This window comes from Mustela putorius, unplaced genomic scaffold, assembly GCF_011764305.1.
Source record: "Mustela putorius furo isolate JIRA1106 unplaced genomic scaffold, ASM1176430v1.1 tig00003903_pilon_pilon_pilon, whole genome shotgun sequence".
NCBI classification, from domain to species: domain Eukaryota; kingdom Metazoa; phylum Chordata; class Mammalia; order Carnivora; family Mustelidae; genus Mustela; species Mustela putorius.
In genome coordinates, this window is record NW_025422051.1 from 1,868,294 (window position 1) to 1,873,788 (window position 5,495).

The 5,495-nt window shown below is 48.5% G+C and overlaps 1 non-coding gene across 1 annotated transcript; it reads right to left on the reverse strand.

The window, feature by feature from the left end:
- Positions 1 to 753: 753 nt before the first annotated feature.
- Positions 754 to 4,973, reverse strand: LOC101690846. Its single transcript, XR_006603058.1, has 3 exons — positions 4,885 to 4,973; positions 1,440 to 1,545; positions 754 to 785 (listed from the first exon to the last, which is right to left on the reverse strand). It is a non-coding gene; the product is annotated as an uncharacterized LOC101690846 (transcript).
- Between the last annotated feature and the right edge of the window lie 522 nt (positions 4,974 to 5,495).

Below are 5,495 nucleotides of genomic sequence, written 5' to 3' on the forward strand. Positions count from 1 at the left end.
GGAGCAAGGGGAGAGGGGGAAGCAGACTCCCTGGTGAGCAGAGAGCCCAATGCGGGGCTCCATACCAGGACCCTGAGATCATGACCTAAGCAAATGGCAAACGCTTAACCAACTGAGCCACCCAGGGGTCCCTCTTCTGGTTTTCCTAACCACAGAAGAATGTAAACTCCTTTTAAGAGCCACTTTATTTTAAGATTTTATTTATTTATTTGACAGACAGAGATCACAAGTAGGCAGAGAGGCAGGCAGAAAGAGGAGGAAGCAGGCTCCCTGCAGAGCAGAGATCCTGATGTGGGGCTCAATCCCGGGACCCTTGGATCATGACCTGAGCAGAAGGCAGAGGCTTTAACTCACTGAGCCACCCAGGCGTCCCTTAAGAGCCACTTTAAAACAGTAAATTTTGTTTTCAATAGCCAAATGGCTCTTTGATAACCACAATCCTTGAGCCCCAATTTTCTCATTTATAAAATAGGGGAAACGTACTATAGTGAGGAACAGCCTGCCCTCAGTTCCAAACTCCATTCTCTTCACTTTTCCAGCCAATTTCCAGGAAATGTTTGAGATTCCTATTGTTGTCTTCCCTTCTGTTATGAGTATATCACGATACGCACAGCACGCACACACACTCACACACATCCCGCCCCCAAGAGGGTTTTCTTCTTCCCTTTCCCTTCACCTTGAATCCCAGATGCTCCTTCATCTTTTTTCTCTTGATCAGGTATAATATCCTGACGCTCAGTTGGTGGCTCCTTGCCATAGCATGGCTCAGCGTCAGGCTGCTGGGCCTAGGGGTATGCGTGTGTATATGTAAATAGATAAAAAGTTGTGTTGTTGACACACATCAATAATGTCAATACATGAATACATAGATACATTTGATCCTAAGTAAATCTAAAGACGTTTCACTTCTGCAGAAGATGGCAGGGCAGGAGGATTCTAAGCCCATTTCATCCCATATATACACGTGTATATAGATAATACCCACCTAACTGGGTAACCAGAAAGAAGACCTGAAGACTGGCAGAACAGACTCTCCACAGCTAGTAAAGAGGTCACATCCACAAGGCATTTATAAAACGGTTTAATGGCCCCACCAACAACAAAAATCTAAAGACATTTCTCCAATACTATTCAATATACACATTCTTAATAAAATTACTCTTCCCACAAAGGCTACTCTGAAAGGCTTTGGAAACTATTTTCACGTATGTTGGGATGGATGTGTGCAGTCTGCTGTTAGTATGCATGAAAAACAAGTCATCAGGTGCATTTCCCAGGAACGGAACAGCATCCATCCAGAAAATCTCAGAATGTAACACTCTTGGATAAATGCTCCTTATCGGCATGGAAAATCCTTATCAGCATATCTATAGCAGTTCAACATGTCCACAAAAATAAATTTGTACTAATAAAAAAAAAACAATTGTTCAAGTACTTACAACCATAGGCCCAACCAGTTGCAAAGATTTTTCATCATCTCGTCTTGCTCTAGGTCTGAATGTTGACCTCACTTGCCAATTCATAGTTCCCACTGAAAACAGAATACTGGGAATTGGAAAATGCACTTGAGAGGATAGTCATATTTAACCACTTCTGTGGCCACACAGCGAAATGTGCTTTCTGCTCCCCCCGACACACACATACCCGCCAAACATGGAGAATATTTTTAAAGTCAGTCTAATGGTAATTTAATTGTGCATGCTCTCCGATCACATGGAATCTAATGGTTCACAAAAGTGACTGTTCAGGTCATGGCCTGAACAGAAATTACATAAGGCACATAAGAAACACAATATATTTTGAAAGTGATGTGGCTTCACAACTTCATTCACCATCCTGGAGGTATATAAGAGAATACTACCAGATAATTAAGACTTGAGTAACTACTGCTCTCACACATTTATTTGCCAAGCCCTTTCTTTCCACACCTCCAATAGTTTTATTGGAATACTTAACCACATTCATTGTTGATGTATTGTCTACAATTATTTTCTTAAAAGATATTATTTATTTGACAGAAATCACAAGTAGGCAGAGAGGCAGGCAGAGAGAGAGGGGGTAGCAGCGAGCCTGATGTGGGGCCCGATCCCAGGATCCTGGGATCATGACCTGAGCTGAAGGCAGAGGCTTTAACCCACTGAGCCACACAGGCACACCTGTCTACAATTATTTTTGCACTAAAATTGCAGAGCTAAGTGCCTATAATAAAAAGACTATATGGGGCACTCTCCTCTCTTGGTCCTGTTTGGTACACTACAAGTCTCAGGGATGCAACCTCACAAGGTTCCCCGTTTCTAGGACCTTCCTTTACCACTGGACTTGCTACTTACCCAGGGCCCCTCAGACTCAGGGGACTCCCGAATCTGTGCCCTGTTGGCAGTTCCTTGTGCTTCCATGACCCCAATACCTCAAATAATGCCCCCAAGACTAGCTTCATCTTCATCAGACCCCTATCTGTTCCCACTCCAACTCCTCCCTTGTCCTGTCACCACATCAAGGGCCATGGTGGCTGTGACACCTGTGAGAAGACAACTTCAACGACTTTCCTCCTCAGGGGCCAGGAACCACTACCCTAATACCCCTCCCCCCAAAAAAACCCTACTGGCTCCATCCTCACACTTAAGCTCTTGGAAAAACTGATCTGCTGGCCTTCCAACTGAGTCTCAGCGAGAGAAGAATCCAGACAGTAAGACAAGAACCACACAGCTCAACACTCACAATTCACTGCACATACCCCACACCTGTGGGTAAAGATGCAGCAGGGCTAGGCATGCACGCTGCTCCCCCATCCCCAGAGCTAGGCCGCCTCTGGAGATTCCTAAATTTTCCTTCGGTCAGTAGTTCCTCTTGCCTCCATGACAGCCCCAATCCTTGTGAAAAGGATGATGATCTTGAACTTTTTCCTCAAAGGCCAGGAACCACACTATCGCTACTAGTCCAAAGCCAACTGGCTGACCCCTCACACACATAAATTCCTAGGAAAACTGATCTGAGGACCTATCAATTAAGTCTCAGTAAGAAAGAATACAGGTAATAGGATGCAAGCCACACACCTTCGCAACCAGAACACACTGTACTTGACCCATGAAAATGGCCACTGAGAAACAGCACAACAGTGGGCATGCACACTCAATCCAGCAACGCAAGTGGGTAGGGTTTCCCACTCCTTCATTCAGGCACAGTACCACATTACCAAATCTCCCATCTGCTGGCAGTTCCTGGCACCTTCACAACTCAAATACCTCAAATCATTCTCCCGGACACCAGATCTTCATTTCACCCCCACACCCACCATCCTCCCTCTCCCACACCCACCAAGAAAGACAATGGCCCTGGTTGCAGAGACACTGAGAGGAAAAAGGAGAACCACCTCGAGGACCTTCCTCTGTATGGCCCAGAAAGCACACGGCACCAACCCACCCAAAGCCTACAGGTGCCTTCATCACATTTAAATTCCTGAAAGGAGTAATCTGAGAACTGACCAACTGAGTCTCAGACACCAAGAGGGAATCCAGACGATAAAACACCACCGGCACAGGTCTGCACTCAGACCACGCCACACAAACCGCACGCTAATGGCGGATTTTAAAGAACATGCCACTGCGCAGGCCCACTGCAACCCGCATGCGCAGGGTGGGGGTGGGGGCTTCCCCACTCCCTCATCCGGGCCCCACCGAACATTCCTATTCTGCCCTCCGATGGCAATCCTGTGGTCTCCAGGACACAGATACCTCAAATCAAGCACCCAAGGTGCCCGATCTCCCTTCATCTTACCCCCCCCCCCACAACCCAGCAGGAGAGAAAATGACCAGGGCTATGGACACGGCCGGAGAAACGAGGACGTCAAGAACTTTCCTCTTTGGAGGCTACAACATACGCCACACCCCTACCCACCCAAAGCCTGCTGGCTCCTTCTTCACACTTAAATTCCTGAGAGGACAGATCTGGAGACCAACTGAATCTCAGACACCAAGAAAGAATCTGGACGGTAAGACGCAAACTGCCCAGCTCTGCGCCCCACTAAAATGGCCGAATAAAAAGCACGTGGTATTGCGCAGGCGCACTGTGACCTGTGTGCTGTTTGGAGGTGGGGTCGGAAGGCTGGCTTCCCCACTCCTTCATCCCGGCCTTGTTGAGGATTCCTAATCCTCCCTCTGTCGGAAATTCCTGGCACCTCCGATACCCAGATACCTCAAATCAGGCCCCCAAGATGCCGGATCTTCATCTCAACCCCGCCCCCACCCGGAAATACAATGCCCCTGGCTACAGAGAAACTGAGAGGAAAAGGAGAACTACTTCACGGACCTTCGTTGTTGGAAGCCAGAAAGCACACCACCCTTACCCACCCAAAACCTGCTGGCTCTTCTACTTCACACTTAAATTCCTAGTAAGAGCGATCCGAGCACTACCAATGGAATCTCAGAAACCAAGAAAGAATCCAGATGGTAAGACGCGACCTGCACAGCTCCGCACTCAGACCACGCCACACCATCCCCACACTGATGGCGGATTATCTAAAAGAACATGCCACTGCACAAGCGCACTGCAACCCGTGTGTGCAGGGTGGGAGTGGGGGCTTTCCTACTCCCTCATCCGGGCCCCACTGAGCATTCCGAATCTGCCCTCTGCTAGCAATTCTTAGGGCCTCCAGGACAGATACCTCAAATCAAGCACCCAAGGTGCCCGATCTTCCTTCATCTCACCCCCACCCCTACAACCCGGCATGAAAGATGATGACCAGGGCTGTGGAGACGGCCAGAGAAATTGAGGACAATTTCATGAACCTTCCTCCTTTGAGACAACAAAATACACCACACCCCTACCCACCCAAAGCCTGCTGGCTCCTTCACACTTAAATTAAGAGGACTGATCCCGGAGACCTACCAACTGAATTTCAGACACCAAGAAAGAATCCGGATGGTAAGACGCCAGCTGCACAGCTCCGCACTCAAACCACGCCACACAAACCCCAAGCTAATGGCCGATTTTAAAAAAAACATGCTATGGCGCATGCGCACTGCGACCCATGTGCACAGGGTGGGGGTGGGGGCTTCCCCGCTCCCTCATCCGGGCCCCACGAAGCATTCCTAATCTGCCTTCCATTGGCAATCCTTGCAGCCTCCAGGACACAGGTAACCTCAAGTCAAGCCCCTGAGGTGCCGGATCTTCCTTCATCTTACCTCCACCCCTTCAACCCAGCATGAAAAATAATGACCAGGGCTGTAGATACGGCCGGAGAAACGGAAGACAACCTCATGAACCTTCCTCCTTGGAGGCCACAAAATACACCACCCCTACCCACCCAAAGTCTGCTGGCTCCTTCACACTTAAAATTCTTGAGAAGACTGATCCCGGAGACCTACCAACTCAATCTCAGACACCAAGAAAGAATCCAGATGGCAAGACGCGACCTGCACAGCTCTGCACCCCATGAAAATGGCCGAATAAAAAGCGCATGGTACTGGGCAGGCGCACTCCATCCTATGTGTTGGGCG